General features: G+C 53.0%; 20 non-coding genes across 20 annotated transcripts; all 20 read right to left on the bottom strand.

Annotated features, from left to right (window-relative positions):
- Nucleotides 1-26: 26 nt before the first annotated feature.
- On the bottom strand, nt 27-120 carry LOC121454279. The gene has a single exon (XR_005975203.1). It is a non-coding gene; the product is annotated as a small nucleolar RNA SNORD116 (small nucleolar RNA).
- A 1,145-nt stretch (nt 121-1,265) lies between these two features.
- Nucleotides 1,266-1,359, bottom strand: LOC121454286. The gene has a single exon (XR_005975204.1). It is a non-coding gene; the product is annotated as a small nucleolar RNA SNORD116 (small nucleolar RNA).
- A 1,149-nt stretch (nt 1,360-2,508) lies between these two features.
- On the bottom strand, nt 2,509-2,602 carry LOC121454292. The gene has a single exon (XR_005975205.1). It is a non-coding gene; the product is annotated as a small nucleolar RNA SNORD116 (small nucleolar RNA).
- A 1,145-nt stretch (nt 2,603-3,747) lies between these two features.
- On the bottom strand, nt 3,748-3,841 carry LOC121454296. Its single transcript, XR_005975206.1, has one exon. It is a non-coding gene; the product is annotated as a small nucleolar RNA SNORD116 (small nucleolar RNA).
- A 1,144-nt stretch (nt 3,842-4,985) lies between these two features.
- On the bottom strand, nt 4,986-5,079 carry LOC121454809. Its single transcript, XR_005975335.1, has one exon. It is a non-coding gene; the product is annotated as a small nucleolar RNA SNORD116 (small nucleolar RNA).
- A 1,144-nt stretch (nt 5,080-6,223) lies between these two features.
- LOC121454301 lies at nt 6,224-6,317 on the bottom strand. The gene has a single exon (XR_005975207.1). It is a non-coding gene; the product is annotated as a small nucleolar RNA SNORD116 (small nucleolar RNA).
- Nucleotides 6,318-7,466: 1,149 nt separating this feature from the next.
- On the bottom strand, nt 7,467-7,560 carry LOC121454305. The gene has a single exon (XR_005975208.1). It is a non-coding gene; the product is annotated as a small nucleolar RNA SNORD116 (small nucleolar RNA).
- A 1,145-nt stretch (nt 7,561-8,705) lies between these two features.
- LOC121454311 lies at nt 8,706-8,799 on the bottom strand. The gene has a single exon (XR_005975209.1). It is a non-coding gene; the product is annotated as a small nucleolar RNA SNORD116 (small nucleolar RNA).
- A 1,144-nt stretch (nt 8,800-9,943) lies between these two features.
- LOC121454316 lies at nt 9,944-10,037 on the bottom strand. The gene has a single exon (XR_005975210.1). It is a non-coding gene; the product is annotated as a small nucleolar RNA SNORD116 (small nucleolar RNA).
- Nucleotides 10,038-11,181: 1,144 nt separating this feature from the next.
- Nucleotides 11,182-11,275, bottom strand: LOC121454320. The gene has a single exon (XR_005975211.1). It is a non-coding gene; the product is annotated as a small nucleolar RNA SNORD116 (small nucleolar RNA).
- A 1,149-nt stretch (nt 11,276-12,424) lies between these two features.
- LOC121454331 lies at nt 12,425-12,518 on the bottom strand. Its single transcript, XR_005975213.1, has one exon. It is a non-coding gene; the product is annotated as a small nucleolar RNA SNORD116 (small nucleolar RNA).
- A 1,149-nt stretch (nt 12,519-13,667) lies between these two features.
- Nucleotides 13,668-13,761, bottom strand: LOC121454335. Its single transcript, XR_005975214.1, has one exon. It is a non-coding gene; the product is annotated as a small nucleolar RNA SNORD116 (small nucleolar RNA).
- A 1,144-nt stretch (nt 13,762-14,905) lies between these two features.
- Nucleotides 14,906-14,999, bottom strand: LOC121454341. Its single transcript, XR_005975220.1, has one exon. It is a non-coding gene; the product is annotated as a small nucleolar RNA SNORD116 (small nucleolar RNA).
- A 1,148-nt stretch (nt 15,000-16,147) lies between these two features.
- On the bottom strand, nt 16,148-16,241 carry LOC121454346. Its single transcript, XR_005975221.1, has one exon. It is a non-coding gene; the product is annotated as a small nucleolar RNA SNORD116 (small nucleolar RNA).
- A 1,143-nt stretch (nt 16,242-17,384) lies between these two features.
- Nucleotides 17,385-17,478, bottom strand: LOC121454349. The gene has a single exon (XR_005975222.1). It is a non-coding gene; the product is annotated as a small nucleolar RNA SNORD116 (small nucleolar RNA).
- A 1,145-nt stretch (nt 17,479-18,623) lies between these two features.
- On the bottom strand, nt 18,624-18,717 carry LOC121454356. The gene has a single exon (XR_005975223.1). It is a non-coding gene; the product is annotated as a small nucleolar RNA SNORD116 (small nucleolar RNA).
- A 1,148-nt stretch (nt 18,718-19,865) lies between these two features.
- On the bottom strand, nt 19,866-19,959 carry LOC121454363. Its single transcript, XR_005975224.1, has one exon. It is a non-coding gene; the product is annotated as a small nucleolar RNA SNORD116 (small nucleolar RNA).
- A 1,149-nt stretch (nt 19,960-21,108) lies between these two features.
- On the bottom strand, nt 21,109-21,202 carry LOC121454369. Its single transcript, XR_005975225.1, has one exon. It is a non-coding gene; the product is annotated as a small nucleolar RNA SNORD116 (small nucleolar RNA).
- A 1,149-nt stretch (nt 21,203-22,351) lies between these two features.
- On the bottom strand, nt 22,352-22,445 carry LOC121454376. The gene has a single exon (XR_005975227.1). It is a non-coding gene; the product is annotated as a small nucleolar RNA SNORD116 (small nucleolar RNA).
- Nucleotides 22,446-23,594: 1,149 nt separating this feature from the next.
- On the bottom strand, nt 23,595-23,688 carry LOC121454381. The gene has a single exon (XR_005975228.1). It is a non-coding gene; the product is annotated as a small nucleolar RNA SNORD116 (small nucleolar RNA).
- Between the last annotated feature and the right edge of the window lie 635 nt (nt 23,689-24,323).

Below are 24,323 nucleotides of genomic sequence, written 5' to 3' on the forward strand. Positions count from 1 at the left end.
AGAGGACCTTGGTGACCCAAGGTGCAGGACCTCAGTCTCGATGAGAGCGGTGGTACTGAGTTTTCACTCATTTTGTTCAGCTTTTCCAAGGAATGATTGACTGGGAATCATCATCGATCCAAGCACGCTGGAGTGGCCTGGCCCAGAGACTTTCAGAGGTAGGTCTCCTCTCAAGCCAGGGTGGGTGTTGGGGAGTGCGAGAACTGCCCAGACGTGCCCCATCTTGGAAATGGAGGTTGCAATTGGTCCATGCATGGAAGGCAGGAGCACCTTGAGGACCTAAGTCTGCTACAGGCAGGTGCAGACTGGTCTGGAGGCACGAATGGGCACACCTCGCAGCACCACCAAGACCCGACAATCGTCAGCTCGTGCATCCAATTCATGTCATGCTTACCTTGGTCCTCGGGCCTTCTGCTGCAAGTCACCAACACCAGTGGGCAACAGTGCGATAGGCTCAGGCTGCTGCCATCAGCCGTAGGCATGGCCTGGGGTGTTGGGCCATTCTGTCTGCCCTGTGGCCATTGGTGCCACAGATGCAACACTGTGAAGACATAAAAGCACAGGCCCTCGATACAGTAAAAGGCATGAAACTGGCTCTGGGAGGGCTTGAGCTGGTGGTTCTCAGTGGGATGATCGGGCAACAAGTGTTCTGCCAGCTCCCTTGCTCTGTCCAAACCCTCAAGCATGGTTTGCCAGATGGCTGACAGCAAACTATTCAAGTCTCAGGGCTTGGCCTGAGCCTGGCACCCTCCGTGGCCTTGAAGGTGATATTTGGCCCTCTCTGCAGCCATTCAACTAATATCTGTAAGCCCAACACATCCAGCTACTGCAACACCAGCAAGCACTCTCTTACTCAAAATAAATGAATGAATGGATAGATACATAAGTAAATGAATAAATAAATAAATATCATCGGAGGCTGCTCTGAATAAAGTCAGCCCGGAAACCAGCTCACTGGATTGATGAACAAGGACACGCCCAACTGGCAGTCTCAAGATCAAGGCTCAGGACTCAGCTCTCTTTGGACATGTTCCCTGAGCAAACCATGCCTCCTATTCCCTGAGCAGGTCTGACAAACTGACAGCCAGGGCTACTGGCACCTGCAAACCTCTCTCTTGCTAATGCAAATGTCAAAGTGCACTAAGCCTTCCCCACAGGACTTCACTCTAAGAGATGCTATGCCACTGCTGGAGGTGGGCAGGAGCAGGGGAGTGGTTGGCATTCCCGTATCCTACTCCCAGAGGACCTGGGTGACCCAAGGTGCAGGACCTCAGTCTCGATGAGAGCGGTGGTACTGAGTTTTCACTCATTTTGTTCAGCTTTTCCAAGGAATGATTGACTGGGAATCATCATCGATCCAAGCACGCTGGAGTGGCCTGGCCCAGAGACTTTCAGAGGTAGGTCTCCTCTCAAGCCAGGGTGGGTGTTGGGGAGTGCGAGAACTGCCCAGACGTGCCCCATCTGGGAAAGGGAGGTTGCAATGGGTCCATGCATGGAAGGCAGGAGCACCTTGAGGACCTAAGTCTGCTACAGGCAGGTGCAGACTGGTCTGGAGGCACGAATGGGCACACCTCGCAGCACCACCAAGACCCGACAATCGTCAGCTCGTGCTTCCAATTCATGTCATGCTTACCTTGGTCCTCGGGCCTTCTGCTGCAAGCAAGTCACCAACACCAGTGGACAACAGTGCAATAGGCTCAGGCTGCTGCCATCAGCCCTAGGCATGGCCTGGGGTGTTGGGCCATTCTGTCTGCCCTGTGGCTGTGCGTGCCACAGAAGCAACACTGTAAAGACATAAAAGCACAGGCCCTCGTTACAGTGGGAGCCATGAAACTGGCTCTGGGAGGGCTTGAGCTGGTGGGTCTCAGTGGGATGATCGGGCAACAAGTGTTCTGCCAGCTCCCCTGCTCTGTCCAAACCCTCAAGCATGGTTTGCCAGATGGCTGACAGCAAACTATTCAAGTCTCAGGGCTTGGCCTGAGCCTGGCACCCTCCGTGGCCTTGAAGGTGATATTTGGCCCTCTCGGCAGCCATTCAACTAATATCTGTAAGCCCAACACATCCAGCTACTGCAACACCAGCAAGCACTCTCTTACTCAAAATAAATGAATGAATGGATAGATACATAAGTAAATGAATAAATAAATAAATATCATCGGAGGCTGCTCTGAATAAAGTCAGCCCGGAAACCAGCTCACTGGATTGATGAACAAGGACACGCCCAACTGGCAGTCTCAAGATCAAGGCTCAGGACTCAGCTCTCTTTGGACATGTTCCCTGAGCAAACCATGCCTCCTATTCCCTGAGCAGGTCTGACAAACTGACAGCCAGGGCTACTGGCACCTGCAAACCTCTCTCTTGCTAATGCAAATGTCAAAGTGCACTAAGCCTTCCCCACAGGACTTCACTCTAAGAGATGCTATGCCACTGCTGGAGGTGGGCAGGAGCAGGGGAGTGGTTGGCATTCCCGTATCCTACTCCCAGAGGACCTGGGTGACCCAAGGTGCAGGACCTCAGTCTCGATGAGAGCGGTGGTACTGAGTTTTCACTCATTTTGTTCAGCTTTTCCAAGGAATGATTGACTGGGAATCATCATCGATCCAAGCACGCTGGAGTGGCCTGGCCCAGAGACTTTCAGAGGTAGGTCTCCTCTCAAGCCAGGGTGGGTGTTGGGGAGTGCGAGAACTGCCCAGACGTGCCCCATCTGGGAAAGGGAGGTTGCAATGGGTCCATGCATGGAAGGCAGGAGCACCTTGAGGACCTAAGTCTGCTACAGGCAGGTGCAGACTGGTCTGGAGGCACGAATGGGCACACCTCGCAGCACCACCAAGACCCGACAATCGTCAGCTCGTGCTTCCAATTCATGTCATGCTTACCTTGGTCCTCGGGCCTTCTGCTGCAAGTCACCAACACCAGTGGGCAACAGTGCGATAGGCTCAGGCTGCTGCCATCAGCCGTAGGCATGGCCTGGGGTGTTGGGCCATTCTGTCTGCCCTGTGGCCATTGGTGCCACAGATGCAACACTGTGAAGACATAAAAGCACAGGCCCTCGATACAGTAAAAGGCATGAAACTGGCTCTGGGAGGGCTTGAGCTGGTGGGTCTCAGTGGGATGATCGGGCAACAAGTGTTCTGCCAGCTCCACTGCTCTGCCCAAACCCTCCAGCATGGTTTGCCAGATGGCTGACAGCAAACTATTCAAGTCTCAGGGCTTGGCCTGAGCCTGGCACCCTCCGTGGCCTTGAAGGTGATATTTGGCCCTCTCTGCAGCCATTCAACTAATATCTGTAAGCCCAACACATCCAGCTACTGCAACACCAGCAAGCACTCTCTTACTCAAAAAAAATGAATGAATGGATAGATACATAAGTAAATGAATAAATAAATAAATATCATCGGCGGCTGCTCTGAATAAAGTCAGCCCGGAAACCAGCTCACTGGATTGATGAACAAGGACACGCCCAACTGGCAGTCTCAAGATCAAGGCTCAGGACTCAGCTCTCTTTGGACATGTTCCCTGAGCAAACCATGCCTCCTATTCCTTGAGCAGGTCTGACAAACTGACAGCCAGGGCTACTGGCACCTGCAAACCTCTCTCTTGCTAATGCAAATGTCAAAGTGCACTAAGCCTTCCCCACAGGACTTCACTCTAAGAGATGCTATGCCACTGCTGGAGGTGGGCAGGAGCAGGGGAGTGGTTGGCATTCCCGTATCCTACTCCCAGAGGACCTTGGTGACCCAAGGTGCAGGACCTCAGTCTCGATGAGAGCGGTGGTACTGAGTTTTCACTCATTTTGTTCAGCTTTTCCAAGGAATGATTGACTGGGAATCATCATCGATCCAAGCACGCTGGAGTGGCCTGGCCCAGAGACTTTCAGAGGTAGGTCTCCTCTCAAGCCAGGGTGGGTGTTGGGGAGTGCGAGAACTGCCCAGACGTGCCCCATCTGGGAAAGGGAGGTTGCAATGGGTCCATGCATGGAAGGCAGGAGCAGCTTGAGGACCTAAGTCTGCTACAGGCAGGTGCAGACTGGTCTGGAGGCACGAATGGGCACACCTCGCAGCACCAACAAGACCCGACAATCGTCAGCTCGTGCATCCAATTCATGTCATGCTTACCTTGGTCCTCGGGCCTTCTGCTGCAAGTCACCAACACCAGTGGGCAACAGTGCGATAGGCTCAGGCTGCTGCCATCAGCCCTAGGCATGGCCTGGGGTGTTGGGCCATTCTGTCTGCCCTGTGGCCGTGCGTGCCACAGAAGCAACACTGTAAAGACATAAAAGCACAGGCCCTCGTTACAGTGGGTGCCATGAAACTGGCTCTGGGAGGGATTGAGCTGGTGGGTCTCAGTGGGATGATCGGGCAACAAGTGTTCTGCCAGCTCCCCTGCTCTGTCCAAACCCTCAAGCATGGTTTGCCAGATGGCTGACAGCAAACTATTCAAGTCTCAGGGCTTGGCCTGAGCCTGGAACCCTCCGTGGCCTTGAAGGTGATATTTGGCCCTCTCTGCAGCCATTCAACTAATATCTGTAAGCCCAACACATCCAGCTACTGCAACACAGCAAGCACTCTCTTACTCAAAATAAATGAATGAATGGATAGATACATAAGTAAATGAATAAATAAATAAATATCATCGGAGGCTGCTCTGAATAAAGTCAGCCCGGAAACCAGCTCACTGGATTGATGAACAAGGACACGCCCAACTGGCAGTCTCAAGATCAAGGCTCAGGACTCAGCTCTCTTTGGACATGTTCCCTGAGCAAACCATGCCTCCTATTCCCTGAGCAGGTCTGACAAACTGACAGCCAGGGCTACTGGCACCTGCAAACCTCTCTCTTGCTAATGCAAATGTCAAAGTGCACTAAGCCTTCCCCACAGGACTTCACTCTAAGAGATGCTATGCCAGTGCTGGAGGTGGGCAGGAGCAGGGGAGTGGTTGGCATTCCCGTATCCTACTCCCAGAGGACCTGGGTGACCCAAGGTGCAGGACCTCAGTCTCGATGAGAGCGGTGGTACTGAGTTTTCACTCAGTTTGTTCAGCTTTTCCAAGGAATGATTGACTGGGAATCATCATCGATCCAAGCACGCTGGAGTGGCCTGGCCCAGAGACTTTCAGAGGTAGGTCTCCTCTCAAGCCAGGGTGGGTGTTGGGGAGTGCGAGAACTGCCCAGACGTGCCCCATCTGGGAAAGGGAGGTTGCAATTGGTCCATGCATGGAAGGCAGGAGCACCTTGAGGACCTAAGTCTGCTACAGGCAGGTGCAGACTGGTCTGGAGGCACGAATGGGCACACCTCGCAGCACCACCAAGACCCGACAATCGTCAGCTCGTGCTTCCAATTCATGTCATGCTTACCTTGGTCCTCGGGCCTTCTGCTGCAAGTCACCAACACCAGTGGGCAACAGTGCGATAGGCTCAGGCTGCTGCCATCAGCCGTAGGCATGGCCTGGGGTGTTGGGCCATTCTGTCTGCCCTGTGGACATTGGTGCCACAGATGCAACACTGTGAAGACATAAAAGCACAGGCCCTCGATACAGTAAAAGGCATGAAACTGGCTCTGGGAGGGCTTGAGCTGGTGGGTCTCAGTGGGATGATCGGGCAACAAGTGTTCTGCCAGCTCCACTGCTCTGTCCAAACCCTCAAGCATGGTTTGCCAGATGGCTGACAGCAAACTATTCAAGTCTCAGGGCTTGGCCTGAGCCTGGAACCCTCCGTGGCCTTGAAGGTGATATTTGGCCCTCTCTGCAGCCATTCAACTAATATCTGTAAGCCCAACACATCCAGCTACTGCAACACAGCAAGCACTCTCTTACTCAAAATAAATGAATGAATGGATAGATACATAAGTAAATGAATAAATAAATAAATATCATCGGAGGCTGCTCTGAATAAAGTCAGCCCGGAAACCAGCTCACTGGATTGATGAACAAGGACACGCCCAACTGGCAGTCTCAAGATCAAGGCTCAGGACTCAGCTCTCTTTGGACATGTTCCCTGAGCAAACCATGCCTCCTATTCCCTGAGCAGGTCTGACAAACTGACAGCCAGGGCTACTGGCACCTGCAAACCTCTCTCTTGCTAATGCAAATGTCAAAGTGCACTAAGCCTTCCCCACAGGACTTCACTCTAAGAGATGCTATGCCACTGCTGGAGGTGGGCAGGAGCAGGGGAGTGGTTGGCATTCCCGTATCCTACTCCCAGAGGACCTGGGTGACCCAAGGTGCAGGACCTCAGTCTCGATGAGAGCGGTGGTACTGAGTTTTCACTCATTTTGTTCAGCTTTTCCAAGGAATGATTGACTGGGAATCATCATCGATCCAAGCACGCTGGAGTGGCCTGGCCCAGAGACTTTCAGAGGTAGGTCTCCTCTCAAGCCAGGGTGGGTGTTGGGGAGTGCGAGAACTGCCCAGACGTGCCCCATCTGGGAAAGGGAGGTTGCAATGGGTCCATGCATGGAAGGCAGGAGCACCTTGAGGACCTAAGTCTGCTACAGGCAGGTGCAGACTGGTCTGGAGGCACGAATGGGCACACCTCGCAGCACCACCAAGACCCGACAATCGTCAGCTCGTGCTTCCAATTCATGTCATGCTTACCTTGGTCCTCGGGCCTTCTGCTGCAAGCAAGTCACCAACACCAGTGGACAACAGTGCAATAGGCTCAGGCTGCTGCCATCAGCCCTAGGCATGGCCTGGGGTGTTGGGCCATTCTGTCTGCCCTGTGGCTGTGCGTGCCACAGAAGCAACACTGTAAAGACATAAAAGCACAGGCCCTCGTTACAGTGGGAGCCATGAAACTGGCTCTGGGAGGGCTTGAGCTGGTGGGTCTCAGTGGGATGATCGGGCAACAAGTGTTCTGCCAGCTCCCCTGCTCTGTCCAAACCCTCAAGCATGGTTTGCCAGATGGCTGACAGCAAACTATTCAAGTCTCAGGGCTTGGCCTGAGCCTGGCACCCTCCGTGGCCTTGAAGGTGATATTTGGCCCTCTCGGCAGCCATTCAACTAATATCTGTAAGCCCAACACATCCAGCTACTGCAACACCAGCAAGCACTCTCTTACTCAAAATAAATGAATGAATGGATAGATACATAAGTAAATGAATAAATAAATAAATATCATCGGAGGCTGCTCTGAATAAAGTCAGCCCGGAAACCAGCTCACTGGATTGATGAACAAGGACACGCCCAACTGGCAGTCTCAAGATCAAGGCTCAGGACTCAGCTCTCTTTGGACATGTTCCCTGAGCAAACCATGCCTCCTATTCCCTGAGCAGGTCTGACAAACTGACAGCCAGGGCTACTGGCACCTGCAAACCTCTCTCTTGCTAATGCAAATGTCAAAGTGCACTAAGCCTTCCCCACAGGACTTCACTCTAAGAGATGCTATGCCACTGCTGGAGGTGGGCAGGAGCAGGGGAGTGGTTGGCATTCCCGTATCCTACTCCCAGAGGACCTGGGTGACCCAAGGTGCAGGACCTCAGTCTCGATGAGAGCGGTGGTACTGAGTTTTCACTCATTTTGTTCAGCTTTTCCAAGGAATGATTGACTGGGAATCATCATCGATCCAAGCACGCTGGAGTGGCCTGGCCCAGAGACTTTCAGAGGTAGGTCTCCTCTCAAGCCAGGGTGGGTGTTGGGGAGTGCGAGAACTGCCCAGACGTGCCCCATCTGGGAAAGGGAGGTTGCAATGGGTCCATGCATGGAAGGCAGGAGCACCTTGAGGACCTAAGTCTGCTACAGGCAGGTGCAGACTGGTCTGGAGGCACGAATGGGCACACCTCGCAGCACCACCAAGACCCGACAATCGTCAGCTCGTGCTTCCAATTCATGTCATGCTTACCTTGGTCCTCGGGCCTTCTGCTGCAAGTCACCAACACCAGTGGGCAACAGTGCGATAGGCTCAGGCTGCTGCCATCAGCCGTAGGCATGGCCTGGGGTGTTGGGCCATTCTGTCTGCCCTGTGGCCATTGGTGCCACAGATGCAACACTGTGAAGACATAAAAGCACAGGCCCTCGATACAGTAAAAGGCATGAAACTGGCTCTGGGAGGGCTTGAGCTGGTGGGTCTCAGTGGGATGATCGGGCAACAAGTGTTCTGCCAGCTCCACTGCTCTGCCCAAACCCTCCAGCATGGTTTGCCAGATGGCTGACAGCAAACTATTCAAGTCTCAGGGCTTGGCCTGAGCCTGGCACCCTCCGTGGCCTTGAAGGTGATATTTGGCCCTCTCTGCAGCCATTCAACTAATATCTGTAAGCCCAACACATCCAGCTACTGCAACACCAGCAAGCACTCTCTTACTCAAAAAAAATGAATGAATGGATAGATACATAAGTAAATGAATAAATAAATAAATATCATCGGCGGCTGCTCTGAATAAAGTCAGCCCGGAAACCAGCTCACTGGATTGATGAACAAGGACACGCCCAACTGGCAGTCTCAAGATCAAGGCTCAGGACTCAGCTCTCTTTGGACATGTTCCCTGAGCAAACCATGCCTCCTATTCCTTGAGCAGGTCTGACAAACTGACAGCCAGGGCTACTGGCACCTGCAAACCTCTCTCTTGCTAATGCAAATGTCAAAGTGCACTAAGCCTTCCCCACAGGACTTCACTCTAAGAGATGCTATGCCACTGCTGGAGGTGGGCAGGAGCAGGGGAGTGGTTGGCATTCCCGTATCCTACTCCCAGAGGACCTTGGTGACCCAAGGTGCAGGACCTCAGTCTCGATGAGAGCGGTGGTACTGAGTTTTCACTCATTTTGTTCAGCTTTTCCAAGGAATGATTGACTGGGAATCATCATCGATCCAAGCACGCTGGAGTGGCCTGGCCCAGAGACTTTCAGAGGTAGGTCTCCTCTCAAGCCAGGGTGGGTGTTGGGGAGTGCGAGAACTGCCCAGACGTGCCCCATCTGGGAAAGGGAGGTTGCAATGGGTCCATGCATGGAAGGCAGGAGCAGCTTGAGGACCTAAGTCTGCTACAGGCAGGTGCAGACTGGTCTGGAGGCACGAATGGGCACACCTCGCAGCACCAACAAGACCCGACAATCGTCAGCTCGTGCATCCAATTCATGTCATGCTTACCTTGGTCCTCGGGCCTTCTGCTGCAAGTCACCAACACCAGTGGGCAACAGTGCGATAGGCTCAGGCTGCTGCCATCAGCCCTAGGCATGGCCTGGGGTGTTGGGCCATTCTGTCTGCCCTGTGGCCGTGCGTGCCACAGAAGCAACACTGTAAAGACATAAAAGCACAGGCCCTCGTTACAGTGGGTGCCATGAAACTGGCTCTGGGAGGGATTGAGCTGGTGGGTCTCAGTGGGATGATCGGGCAACAAGTGTTCTGCCAGCTCCCCTGCTCTGTCCAAACCCTCAAGCATGGTTTGCCAGATGGCTGACAGCAAACTATTCAAGTCTCAGGGCTTGGCCTGAGCCTGGAACCCTCCGTGGCCTTGAAGGTGATATTTGGCCCTCTCTGCAGCCATTCAACTAATATCTGTAAGCCCAACACATCCAGCTACTGCAACACAGCAAGCACTCTCTTACTCAAAATAAATGAATGAATGGATAGATACATAAGTAAATGAATAAATAAATAAATATCATCGGAGGCTGCTCTGAATAAAGTCAGCCCGGAAACCAGCTCACTGGATTGATGAACAAGGACACGCCCAACTGGCAGTCTCAAGATCAAGGCTCAGGACTCAGCTCTCTTTGGACATGTTCCCTGAGCAAACCATGCCTCCTATTCCCTGAGCAGGTCTGACAAACTGACAGCCAGGGCTACTGGCACCTGCAAACCTCTCTCTTGCTAATGCAAATGTCAAAGTGCACTAAGCCTTCCCCACAGGACTTCACTCTAAGAGATGCTATGCCACTGCTGGAGGTGGGCAGGAGCAGGGGAGTGGTTGGCATTCCCGTATCCTACTCCCAGAGGACCTGGGTGACCCAAGGTGCAGGACCTCAGTCTCGATGAGAGCGGTGGTACTGAGTTTTCACTCATTTTGTTCAGCTTTTCCAAGGAATGATTGACTGGGAATCATCATCGATCCAAGCACGCTGGAGTGGCCTGGCCCAGAGACTTTCAGAGGTAGGTCTCCTCTCAAGCCAGGGTGGGTGTTGGGGAGTGCGAGAACTGCCCAGACGTGCCCCATCTGGGAAAGGGAGGTTGCAATTGGTCCATGCATGGAAGGCAGGAGCACCTTGAGGACCTAAGTCTGCTACAGGCAGGTGCAGACTGGTCTGGAGGCACGAATGGGCACACCTCGCAGCACCACCAAGACCCGACAATCGTCAGCTCGTGCTTCCAATTCATGTCATGCTTACCTTGGTCCTCGGGCCTTCTGCTGCAAGTCACCAACACCAGTGGGCAACAGTGCGATAGGCTCAGGCTGCTGCCATCAGCCGTAGGCATGGCCTGGGGTGTTGGGCCATTCTGTCTGCCCTGTGGACATTGGTGCCACAGATGCAACACTGTGAAGACATAAAAGCACAGGCCCTCGATACAGTAAAAGGCATGAAACTGGCTCTGGGAGGGCTTGAGCTGGTGGGTCTCAGTGGGATGATCGGGCAACAAGTGTTCTGCCAGCTCCACTGCTCTGTCCAAACCCTCAAGCATGGTTTGCCAGATGGCTGACAGCAAACTATTCAAGTCTCAGGGCTTGGCCTGAGCCTGGAACCCTCCGTGGCCTTGAAGGTGATATTTGGCCCTCTCTGCAGCCATTCAACTAATATCTGTAAGCCCAACACATCCAGCTACTGCAACACAGCAAGCACTCTCTTACTCAAAATAAATGAATGAATGGATAGATACATAAGTAAATGAATAAATAAATAAATATCATCGGAGGCTGCTCTGAATAAAGTCAGCCCGGAAACCAGCTCACTGGATTGATGAACAAGGACACGCCCAACTGGCAGTCTCAAGATCAAGGCTCAGGACTCAGCTCTCTTTGGACATGTTCCCTGAGCAAACCATGCCTCCTATTCCCTGAGCAGGTCTGACAAACTGACAGCCAGGGCTACTGGCACCTGCAAACCTCTCTCTTGCTAATGCAAATGTCAAAGTGCACTAAGCCTTCCCCACAGGACTTCACTCTAAGAGATGCTATGCCACTGCTGGAGGTGGGCAGGAGCAGGGGAGTGGTTGGCATTCCCGTATCCTACTCCCAGAGGACCTGGGTGACCCAAGGTGCAGGACCTCAGTCTCGATGAGAGCGGTGGTACTGAGTTTTCACTCATTTTGTTCAGCTTTTCCAAGGAATGATTGACTGGGAATCATCATCGATCCAAGCACGCTGGAGTGGCCTGGCCCAGAGACTTTCAGAGGTAGGTCTCCTCTCAAGCCAGGGTGGGTGTTGGGGAGTGCGAGAACTGCCCAGACGTGCCCCATCTGGGAAAGGGAGGTTGCAATTGGTCCATGCATGGAAGGCAGGAGCACCTTGAGGACCTAAGTCTGCTACAGGCAGGTGCAGACTGGTCTGGAGGCACGAATGGGCACACCTCGCAGCACCACCAAGACCCGACAATCGTCAGCTCGTGCTTCCAATTCATGTCATGCTTACCTTGGTCCTCGGGCCTTCAGCTGCAAGCAAGTCACCAACACCAGTGGACAACAGTGCAATAGGCTCAGGCTGCTGCCATCAGCCCTAGGCATGGCCTGGGGTGTTGGGCCATTCTGTCTGCCCTGTGGCCGTGCGTGCCACAGAAGCAACACTGTAAAGACATAAAAGCACAGGCCCTCGTTACAGTGGGTGCCATGAAACTGGCTCTGGGAGGGATTGAGCTGGTGGGTCTCAGTGGGATGATCGGGCAACAAGTGTTCTGCCAGCTCCCCTGCTCTGTCCAAACCCTCAAGCATGGTTTGCCAGATGGCTGACAGCAAACTATTCAAGTCTCAGGGCTTGGCCTGAGCCTGGAACCCTCCGTGGCCTTGAAGGTGATATTTGGCCCTCTCGGCAGCCATTCAACTAATATCTGTAAGCCCAACACATCCAGCTACTGCAACACCAGCAAGCACTCTCTTACTCAAAATAAATGAATGAATGGATAGATACATAAGTAAATGAATAAATAAATAAATATCATCGGCGGCTGCTCTGAATAAAGTCAGCCCGGAAACCAGCTCACTGGATTGATGAACAAGGACACGCCCAACTGGCAGTCTCAAGATCAAGGCTCAGGACTCAGCTCTCTTTGGACATGTTCCCTGAGCAAACCATGCCTCCTATTCCCTGAGCAGGTCTGACAAACTGACAGCCAGGGCTACTGGCACCTGCAAACCTCTCTCTTGCTAATGCAAATGTCAAAGTGCACTAAGCCTTCCCCACAGGACTTCACTCTAAGAGATGCTATGCCACTGCTGGAGGTGGGCAGGAGCAGGGGAGTGGTTGGCATTCCCGTATCCTACTCCCAGAGGACCTGGGTGACCCAAGGTGCAGGACCTCAGTCTCGATGAGAGCGGTGGTACTGAGTTTTCACTCATTTTGTTCAGCTTTTCCAAGGAATGATTGACTGGGAATCATCATCGATCCAAGCACGCTGGAGTGGCCTGGCCCAGAGACTTTCAGAGGTAGGTCTCCTCTCAAGCCAGGGTGGGTGTTGGGGAGTGCGAGAACTGCCCAGACGTGCCCCATCTGGGAAAGGGAGGTTGCAATTGGTCCATGCATGGAAGGCAGGAGCACCTTGAGGACCTAAGTCTGCTACAGGCAGGTGCAGACTGGTCTGGAGGCACGAATGGGCACAGCTTGCAGCACCACCAAGACCCGACAATCGTCAGCTCGTGCTTCCAATTCATGTCATGCTTACCTTGGTCCTCGGGCCTTCAGCTGCAAGCAAGTCACCAACACCAGTGGACAACAGTGCAATAGGCTCAGGCTGCTGCCATCAGCCCTAGGCATGGCCTGGGGTGTTGGGCCATTCTGTCTGCCCTGTGGCCGTGCGTGCCACAGAAGCAACACTGTAAAGACATAAAAGCACAGGCCCTCGTTACAGTGGGTGCCATGAAACTGGCTCTGGGAGGGATTGAGCTGGTGGGTCTCAGTGGGATGATCGGGCAACAAGTGTTCTGCCAGCTCCCCTGCTCTGTCCAAACCCTCAAGCATGGTTTGCCAGATGGCTGACAGCAAACTATTCAAGTCTCAGGGCTTGGCCTGAGCCTGGAACCCTCCGTGGCCTTGAAGGTGATATTTGGCCCTCTCGGCAGCCATTCAACTAATATCTGTAAGCCCAACACATCCAGCTACTGCAACACCAGCAAGCACTCTCTTACTCAAAATAAATGAATGAATGGATAGATACATAAGTAAATGAATAAATAAATAAATATCATCGGCGGCTGCTCTGAATAAAGTCAGCCCGGAAACCAGCTCACTGGATTGATGAACAAGGACACGCCCAACTGGCAGTCTCAAGATCAAGGCTCAGGACTCAGCTCTCTTTGGACATGTTCCCTGAGCAAACCATGCCTCCTATTCCCTGAGCAGGTCTGACAAACTGACAGCCAGGGCTACTGGCACCTGCAAACCTCTCTCTTGCTAATGCAAATGTCAAAGTGCACTAAGCCTTCCCCACAGGACTTCACTCTAAGAGATGCTATGCCACTGCTGGAGGTGGGCAGGAGCAGGGGAGTGGTTGGCATTCCCGTATCCTACTCCCAGAGGAGCTGGGTGACCCAAGGTGCAGGACCTCAGTCTCGATGAGAGCGGTGGTACTGAGTTTTCACTCATTTTGTTCAGCTTTTCCAAGGAATGATTGACTGGGAATCATCATCGATCCAAGCACGCTGGAGTGGCCTGGCCCAGAGACTTTCAGAGGTAGGTCTCCTCTCAAGCCAGGGTGGGTGTTGGGGAGTGCGAGAACTGCCCAGACGTGCCCCATCTGGGAAAGGGAGGTTGCAATTGGTCCATGCATGGAAGGCAGGAGCACCTTGAGGACCTAAGTCTGCTACAGGCAGGTGCAGACTGGTCTGGAGGCACGAATGGGCACACCTCGCAGCACCACCAAGACCCGACAATCGTCAGCTCGTGCTTCCAATTCATGTCATGCTTACCTTGGTCCTCGGGCCTTCTGCTGCAAGTCACCAAGACCAGTGGGCAACAGTGCGATAGGCTCAGGTGGCTGCCATCAGTCGTAGGCATGGCCTGGGGTATTGGGCCATTCTGTCTGCCCTGTGGACATTGGTGCCACAGATGCAACACTGTGAAGACATAAAAGCACAGGCCCTCGATACAGTAAAAGGCATGAAACTGGCTCTGGGAGGGCTTGAGCTGGTGGGTCTCAGTGGGATGATCGGGCAACAAGTGTTCTGCCAGCTCCCCTGCTCTGTCCAAACCCTCAAGCATGGTTTGCCAGATGGCTGACAGCAAACTATTCAAGTCTCAGGGCTTGGCCTGAGCCTGGAACCCTCCGTGGCCTTGAAGGTGATATTTGGCCCTCTCTGCAGCCATTCAACTAATATCTGTAAGCCCAACACATCCAGCTACTGCAACACAGCAAGCACTCTCTTACTCAAAATAAATGAATGAATGGATAGATACATAAGTAAATGAATAAATAAATAAATATCATCGGAGGCTGCTCTGAATAAAGTCAGCCCGGAAACCAGCTCACTGGATTGATGAACAAGGACACGCCCAACTGGCAGTCTCAAGATCAAGGCTCAGGACTCAGCTCTCTTTGGACATGTTCCCTGAGCAAACCATGCCTCCTATTCCCTGAGCAGGTCTGACAAACTGACAGCCAGGGCTACTGGCACCTGCAAACCTCTCTCTTGCTAATGCAAATGTCAAAGTGCACTAAGCCTTCCCCACAGGACTTCACTCTAAGAGATGCTATGCCACTGCTGGAGGTGGGCAGGAGCAGGGGAGTGGTTGGCATTCCCGTATCCTACTCCCAGAGGACCTGGGTGACCCAAGGTGCAGGACCTCAGTCTCGATGAGAGCGGTGGTACTGAGTTTTCACTCATTTTGTTCAGCTTTTCCAAGGAATGATTGACTGGGAATCATCATCGATCCAAGCACGCTGGAGTGGCCTGGCCCAGAGACTTTCAGAGGTAGGTCTCCTCTCAAGCCAGGGTGGGTGTTGGGGAGTGCGAGAACTGCCCAGACGTGCCCCATCTGGGAAAGGGAGGTTGCAATTGGTCCATGCATGGAAGGCAGGAGCACCTTGAGGACCTAAGTCTGCTACAGGCAGGTGCAGACTGGTCTGGAGGCACGAATGGGCACACCTCGCAGCACCACCAAGACCCGACAATCGTCAGCTCGTGCTTCCAATTCATGTCATGCTTACCTTGGTCCTCGGGCCTTCTGCTGCAAGCAAGTCACCAACACCAGTGGACAACAGTGCAATAGGCTCAGGCTGCTGCCATCAGCCGTAGGCATGGCCTGGGGTGTTGGGCCATTCTGTCTGCCCTGTGGCCATTGGTGCCACAGAAGCAACACTGTGAAGACATAAAAGCACAGGCCCTCGATACAGTAAAAGCATGAAACTGGCTCTGGGAGGGCTTGAGCTGGTGGGTCTCAGTGGGATGATCGGGCAACAAGTGTTCTGCCAGCTCCCCTGCTCTGTCCAAACCCTCAAGCATGGTTTGCCAGATGGCTGACAGCAAACTATTCAAGTCTCAGTGCTTGGCCTGAGCCTGGAACCCTCCGTGGCCTTGAAGGTGATATTTGGCCCTCTCGGCAGCCATTCAACTAATATCTGTAAGCCCAACACATCCAGCTACTGCAACACCAGCAAGCACTCTCTTACTCAAAATAAATGAATGAATGGATAGATACATAAGTAAATGAATAAATAAATAAATATCATCGGCGGCTGCTCTGAATAAAGTCAGCCCGGAAACCAGCTCACTGGATTGATGAACAAGGACACGCCCAACTGGCAGTCTCAAGATCAAGGCTCAGGACTCAGCTCTCTTTGGACATGTTCCCTGAGCAAACCATGCCTCCTGTTCCCTGAGCAGGTCTGACAAACTGACAGCCAGGGCTACTGGCACCTGCAAACCTCTCTCTTGCTAATGCAAATGTCAAAGTGCACTAAGCCTTCCCCACAGGACTTCACTCTAAGAGATGCTATGCCACTGCTGGAGGTGGGCAGGAGCAGGGGAGTGGTTGGCATTCCCGTATCCTACTCCCAGAGGACCTGGGTGACCCAAGGTGCAGGACCTCAGTCTCGATGAGAGCGGTGGTACTGAGTTTTCACTCATTTTGTTCAGCTTTTCCAAGGAATGATTGACTGGGAATCATCATCGATCCAAGCACGCTGGAGTGGCCTGGCCCAGAGACTTTCAGAGGTAGGTCTCCTCTCAAGCCAGGGTGGGTGTTGGGGAGTGCGAGAACTGCCCAGACGTGCCCCATCTGGGAAAGGGAGGTTGCAATTGGTCCATGCATGGAAGGCAGGAGCACCTTGAGGACCTAAGTCTGCTACAGGCAGGTGCAGACTGGTCTGGAGGCACGAATGGGCAACCTCGCAGCACCACCAAGACCCGACAATCGTCAGCTCGTGCTTCCAATTCATGTCATGCTTACCTTGGTCCTCGGGCCTTCTGCTGCAAGTCACCAACACCAGTGGGCAACAGTGCGATAGGCTCAGGCTGCTGCCATCAGCCGTAGGCATGGCCTGGGGTGCAGGGCCATTCTGTCTGTCCTGTGGCCATTGGTGCCACAGATGCAACACTGTGAAGACATAAAAGCACAGGCCCTCGATACAGTAAAAGGCATGAAACTGGCTCTGGGAGGGCTTGAGCTGGTGGGTCTCAGTGGGATGATCGGGCAACAAGTGTTCTGCCAGCTCCACTGCTCTGTCCAAACCCTCAAGCATGGTTTGCCAGATGGCTGACAGCAAACTATTCAAGTCTCAGGGCTTGGCCTGAGCCTGGAACCCTCCGTGGCCTTGAAGGTGATATTTGGCCCTCTCTGCAGCCATTCAACTAATATCTGTAAGCCCAACACATCCAGCTACTGCAACACAGCAAGCACTCTCTTACTCAAAATAAATGAATGAATGGATAGATACATAAGTAAATGAATAAATAAATAAATATCATCGGAGGCTGCTCTGAATAAAGTCAGCCCGGAAACCAGCTCACTGGATTGATGAACAAGGACACGCCCAACTGGCAGTCTCAAGATCAAGGCTCAGGACTCAGCTCTCTTTGGACATGTTCCCTGAGCAAACCATGCCTCCTATTCCCTGAGCAGGTCTGACAAACTGACAGCCAGGGCTACTGGCACCTGCAAACCTCTCTCTTGCTAATGCAAATGTCAAAGTGCACTAAGCCTTCCCCACAGGACTTCACTCTAAGAGATGCTATGCCACTGCTGGAGGTGGGCAGGAGCAGGGGAGTGGTTGGCATTCCCGTATCCTACTCCCAGAGGACCTGGGTGACCCAAGGTGCAGGACCTCAGTCTCGATGAGAGCGGTGGTACTGAGTTTTCACTCATTTTGTTCAGCTTTTCCAAGGAATGATTGACTGGGAATCATCATCGATCCAAGCACGCTGGAGTGGCCTGGCCCAGAGACTTTCAGAGGTAGGTCTCCTCTCAAGCCAGGGTGGGTGTTGGGGAGTGCGAGAACTGCCCAGACGTGCCCCATCTGGGAAAGGGAGGTTGCAATTGGTCCATGCATGGAAGGCAGGAGCACCTTGAGGACCTAAGTCTGCTACAGGCAGGTGCAGACTGGTCTGGAGGCACGAATGGGCACACCTCGCAGCACCACCAAGACCCGACAATCGTCAGCTCGTGCTTCCAATTCATGTCATGCTTACCTTGGTCCTCGGGCCTTCTGCTGCAAGTCACCAACACCAGTGGGCAACAGTGCGATAGGCTCAGGTGGCTGCCATCAGTCGTAGGCATGGCCTGGGGTATTGGGACATTCTGTCTGCCCTGTGGCCGTGCGTGCCACAGAAGCAACACTGTAAAGACATAAAAGCACAGGCCCTCGTTACAGTGGGTGCCATGAAACTGGCTCTGGGAGGGATTGAGCTGGTGGGTCTCAGTGGGATGATCGGGCAACAAGTGTTCTGCCAGCTCCCCTGCTCTGTCCAAACCCTCAAGCATGGTTTGCCAGATGGCTGACAGCAAACTATTCAAGTCTCAGGGCTTGGCCTGAGCCTGGCACGCTACGTGGCCTTGAAGGTGATATTTGGCCCTCTCTGCAGCCATTCAACTAATATCTGTAAGCCCAACACATCCAGCTACTGCAACACCAGCAAGCACTCTCTTACTCAAAATAAATGAATGAATGGATAGATACATAAGTAAATGAATAAATAAATAAATATCATCGGCGGCTGCTCTGAATAAAGTCAGCCCGGAAACCAGCTCACTGGATTGATGAACAAGGACACGCCCAACTGGCAGTCTCAAGATCAAGGCTCAGGACTCAGCTCTCTTTGGACATGTTCCCTGAGCAAACCATGCCTCCTATTCCCTGAGCAGGTCTGACAAACTGACAGCCAGGGCTACTGGCACCTGCAAACCTCTCTCTTGCTAATGCAAATGTCAAAGTGCACTAAGCCTTCCCCACAGGACTTCACTCTAAGAGATGCTATGCCACTGCTGGAGGTGGGCAGGAGCAGGGGAGTGGTTGGCATTCCCGTATCCTACTCCCAGAGGACCTGGGTGACCCAAGGTGCAGGACCTCAGTCTCGATGAGAGCGGTGGTACTGAGTTTTCACTCATTTTGTTCAGCTTTTCCAAGGAATGATTGACTGGGAATCATCATCGATCCAAGCACGCTGGAGTGGCCTGGCCCAGAGACTTTCAGAGGTAGGTCTCCTCTCAAGCCAGGGTGGGTGTTGGGGAGTGCGAGAACTGCCCAGACGTGCCCCATCTGGGAAAGGGAGGTTGCAATTGGTCCATGCATGGAAGGCAGGAGCACCTTGAGGACCTAAGTCTGCTACAGGCAGGTGCAGACTGGTCTGGAGGCACGAATGGGCACACCTCGCAGCACCACCAAGACCCGACAATCGTCAGCTCGTGCTTCCAATTCATGTCATGCTTACCTTGGTCCTCGGGCCTTCTGCTGCAAGCAAGTCACCAACACCAGTGGACAACAGTGCAATAGGCTCAGGCTGCTGCCATCAGTCGTAGGCATGGCCTGGGGTGTTGGGCCATTCTGTCTGCCCTGTGGCCATTGGTGCCACAGAAGCAACACTGTGAAGACATAAAAGCACAGGCCCTCGATACAGTGAAAAGCATGAAACTGGCTCTGGGAGGGCTTGAGCTGGTGGGTCTCAGTGGGAAGATCGGGCAACAAGTGTTCTGCCAGCTCCCCTGCTCTGTCCAAACCCTCAAGCATGGTTTGCCAGATGGCTGACAGCAAACTATTCAAGTCTCAGTGCTTGGCCTGAGCCTGGAACCCTCCGTGGCCTTGAAGGTGATATTTGGCCCTCTCTGCAGCCATTCAACTAATATCTGTAAGCCCAACACATCCAGCTACTGCAACACCAGCAAGCACTATCTTACTCAAAATAAATGAATGAATGGATAGATACATAAATAAATGAATAAATAAATAAATATCATCGGAGGCTGCTCTGAATAAAGTCAGCACAGAAACCAGCTCACTGGATTAATGAACAAAGACACGCCCACCTGGCAGTCTCAAGATCAAGGCTCAGGACTCAGCTCTCTTTGGACATGTTCCCTGAGCAAACCATGCCTCCTTTCCCTGAGCAGGTCTGACAAACTGACAGCCAGGGCTACTGGCACCTGCAAACCTCTCTCTTGCTAATGCAAATGTCAAAGTGCACTAAGCCTTCCCCACAGGACTTCACTCTAAGAGATGCTATGCCACTGCTGGAGGTGGGCAGGAGCAGGGGAGTGGTTGGCATTCCCGTATCCTACTCCCAGAGGACCTGGGTGACCCAAGGAGCAGGACCTCAGTCTCGATGAGAGCGGTGGTACTGAGTTTTCACTCATTTTGTTCAGCTTTTCCAAGGAATGATTGACTGGGAATCATCATCGATCCAAGCACGCTGGAGTGGCCTGGCCCAGAGACTTTCAGAGGTAGGTCTCCTCTCAAGCCAGGGTGGGTGTTGGGGAGTGCGAGAACTGCCCAGACGTGCCCCATCTGGGAAAGGGAGGTTGCAATGGGTCCATGCATGGAAGGCAGGAGCACCTTGAGGACCTAAGTCTGCTACAGGCAGGTGCAGACTGGTCTGGAGGCACGAATGGGCACACCTCGCAGCACCACCAAGACCCGACAATCGTCAGCTCGTGCTTCCAATTCATGTCATGCTTACCTTGGTCCTCGGGCCTTCTGCTGCAAGCAAGTCACCAACACCAGTGGATAACAGTGCAATAGGCTCAGGCTGCTGCCATCAGCCCTAGGCATGGCCTGGGGTGTTGGGCCATTCTGTCTGCCCTGTGGTCGTGCGTGCCACAGAAGCAACACTGTAAAGACATAAAAGCACAGGCCCTCGTTACAGTGGGAGCCATGAAACTGGCTCTGGGAGGGCTTGAGCTGGTGGGTCTCAGTGGGATGATCGGGCAACAAGTGTTCTGCCAGCTCCCCTGCTCTGTCCAAACCCTCAAGCATGGTTTGCCAGATGGCTGACAGCAAACTATTCAAGTCTCAGGGCTTGGCCTGTTCCTGGCACGCTACGTGGCCTTGAAGGTGATATTTGGCCCTCTCTGCAGCCATTCAACTAATATCTGTAAGCCCAACACATCCAGCTACTGCAACACCAGCAAGCACTCTCTTACTCAAAATAAATGAATGAATGGATAGATACATAAGTAAATGAATAAATAAATAAATATCATCGGAGGCTGCTCTGAATAAAGTCAGCCCGGAAACCAGCTCACTGGATTGATGAACAAGGACACGCCCAACTGGCAGTCTCAAGATCAAGGCTCAGGACTCAGCTCTCTTTGGACATGTTCCCTGAGCAAACCATGCCTCCTATTCCCTGAGCAGGTCTGACAAACTGACAGCCAGGGCTACTGGCACCTGCAAACCTCTCTCTTGCTAATGCAAATGTCAAAGTGCACTAAGCCTTCCCCACAGGACTTCACTCTAAGAGATGCTATGCCACTGCTGGAGGTGGGCAGGAGCAGGGGAGTGGTTGGCATTCCCGTATCCTACTCCCAGAGGACCTGGGTGACCCAAGGTGCAGGACCTCAGTCTCGATGAGAGCGGTGGTACTGAGTTTTCACTCATTTTGTTCAGCTTTTCCAAGGAATGATTGACTGGGAATCATCATCGATCCAAGCACGCTGGAGTGGCCTGGCCCAGAGACTTTCAGAGGTAGGTCTCCTCTCAAGCCAGGGTGGGTGTTGGGGAGTGCGAGAACTGCCCAGACGTGCCCCATCTGGGAAAGGGAGGTTGCAATGGGTCCATGCATGGAAGGCAGGAGCACCTTGAGGACCTAAGTCTGCTACAGGCAGGTGCAGACTGGTCTGGAGGCACGAATGGGCACAGCTCGCAGCACCACCAAGACCCGACAATCGTCAGCTCGTGCTTCCAATTCATGTCATGCTTACCTTGGTCCTCGGGCCTTCTGCTGCAAGCAAGTCACCAACACCAGTGGACAACAGTGCAATAGGCTCAGGCTGCTGCCATCAGCCCTAGGCATGGCCTGGGGTGTTGGGCCATTCTGTCTGCCCTGTGGCCGTGCGTGCCACAGAAGCAACACAGTAAAGACATAAAAGCACAGGCCCTCGTTACAGTGGGAGCCATGAAACTGGCTCTGGGAGGGCTTGAGCTGGTGGGTCTCAGTGGGATGATCGGGCAACAAGTGTTCTGCCAGCTCCCCTGCTCTGTCCAAACCCTCAAGCATGGTTTGCCAGATGGCTGACAGCAAACTATTCAAGTCTCAGGGCTTGGCCTGAGCCTGGCACGCTCCGTGGCCTTGAAGGTGATATTTGGCCCTCTCTGCAGCCATTCAACTAATATCTGTAAGCCCAACACATCCAGCTACTGCAACACCAGCAAGCACTCTCTTACTCAAAATAAATGAATGAATGGATAGATACATAAGTAAATGAATAAATAAATAAATATCATCGGAGGCTGCTCTGAATAAAGTCAGCCCGGAAACCAGCTCACTGGATTGATGAACAAGGACACGCCCAACTGGCAGTCTCAAGATCAAGGCTCAGGACTCAGCTCTCTTTGGACATGTTCCCTGAGCAAACCATGCCTCCTATTCCCTGAGCAGGTCTGACAAACTGACAGCCAGGGCTACTGGCACCTGCAAACCTCTCTCTTGCTAATGCAAATGTCAAAGTGCACTAAGCCTTCCCCACAGGACTTCACTCTAAGAGATGCTATGCCACTGCTGGAGGTGGGCAGGAGCAGGGGAGTGGTTGGCATTCCCGTATCCTACTCCCAGAGGACCTGGGTGACCCAAGGTGCAGGACCTCAGTCTCGATGAGAGCGGTGGTACTGAGTTTTCACTCATTTTGTTCAGCTTTTCCAAGGAATGATTGACTGGGAATCATCATCGATCCAAGCACGCTGGAGTGGCCTGGCCCAGAGACTTTCAGAAGTAGGTCTCCTCTCAAGCCAGGGTGGGTGTTGGGGAGTGCGAGAACTGCCCAGACGTGCCCCATCTGGGAAAGGGAGGTTGCAATTGGTCCATGCATGGAAGGCAGGAGCACCTTGAGGACCTAAGTCTGCTACAGGCAGGTGCAGACTGGTCTGGAGGCACGAATGGGCACACCTCGCAGCACCAACAAGACCCGACAATCGTCAGCTCGTGCATCCAATTCATGTCATGCTTACCTTGGTCCTCGGGCCTTCTGCTGCAAGTCACCAACACCAGTGGGCAACAGTGCGATAGGCTCAGGCTGCTGCCATCAGCCGTAGGCATGGCCTGGGGTGTTGGGCCATTCTGTCTGCCCTGTGGCCATTGGTGCCACAGATGCAACACTGTGAAGACATAAAAGCACAGGCCCTCGATACAGTAAAAGGCGTGAAACTGGCTCTGGGAGGGCTTGAGCTGGTGGGTCTCAGTGGGATGATCGGGCAACAAGTGTTCTGCCAGCTCCACTGCTCTGCCCAAACCCTCCAGCATGGTTTGCCAGATGGCTGACAGCAAACTATTCAAGTCTCAGGGCTTGGCCTGAGCCTGGCACCATCCGTGGCCTTGAAGGTGATATTTGGCCCTCTCTGCAGCCATTCAACTAATATCTGTAAGCCCAACACATCCAGCTACTGCAACACCAGCAAGCACTATCTTACTCAAAATAAATGAATGAATGGATAGATACATAAATAAATAAATAAATAAATAAATAAATATCATCGGAGGCTGCTCTGAATAAAGTCAGCACAGAAACCAGCTCACTGGATTAATGAACAAAGACACGCCCACCTGGCAGTCTCAAGATCAAGGCTCAGGACTCAGCTCTCTTTGGACATGTTCCCTGAGCAAACCATGCCTCCTATTCCCTGAGCAGGTCTGACAAACTGACAGCCAGGGCTACTGGCACCTGCAAACCTCTCTCTTGCTAATGCAAATGTCAAAGTGCACTAAGCCTTCCCCACAGGACTTCACTCTAAGAGATGCTATGCCACTGCTGGAGGTGGGCAGGAGCAGGGGAGTGGTTGGCATTCCCGTATCCTACTCCCAGAGGACCTGGGTGACCCAAGGTGCAGGACCTCAGTCTCGATGAGAGCGGTGGTACTGAGTTTTCACTCATTTTGTTCAGCTTTTCCAAGGAATGATTGACTGGGAATCATCATCGATCCAAGCACGCTGGAGTGGCCTGGCCCAGAGACTTTCAGAGGTAGGTCTCCTCTCAAGCCAGGGTGGGTGTTGGGGAGTGCGAGAACTGCCCAGACGTGCCCCATCTGGGAAAGGGAGGTTGCAATTGGTCCATGCATGGAAGGCAGGAGCACCTTGAGGACCTAAGTCTGCTACAGGCAGGTGCAGACTGGTCTGGAGGCACGAATGGGCACACCTCGCAGCACCACCAAGACCCGACAATCGTCAGCTCGTGCTTCCAATTCATGTCATGCTTACCTTGGTCCTCGGGCCTTCTGCTGCAAGTCACCAACACCAGTGGGCAACAGTGCGATAGGCTCAGGCTGCTGCCATCAGCCGTAGGCATGGCCTGGGGTGTTGGGCCATTCTGTCTGCCCTGTGGCCATTGGTGCCACAGATGCAACACTGTGAAGACATAAAAGCACAGGCCCTCGATACAGTAAAAGGCATGAAACTGGCTCTGGGAGGGCTTGAGCTGGTGGGTCTCAGTGGGATGATCGGGCAACAAGTGTTCTGCCAGCTCCACTGCTCTGCCCAAACCCTCCAGCATGGTTTGCCAGATGGCTGACAGCAAACTATTCAAGTCTCAGGGCTTGGCCTGAGCCTGGCACCATCCGTG

Source organism: Microtus oregoni, unplaced genomic scaffold, assembly GCF_018167655.1.
Source record: "Microtus oregoni isolate MIOR12 unplaced genomic scaffold, Mior012 000000F_ref0000247, whole genome shotgun sequence".
Taxonomy (NCBI): domain Eukaryota; kingdom Metazoa; phylum Chordata; class Mammalia; order Rodentia; family Cricetidae; genus Microtus; species Microtus oregoni.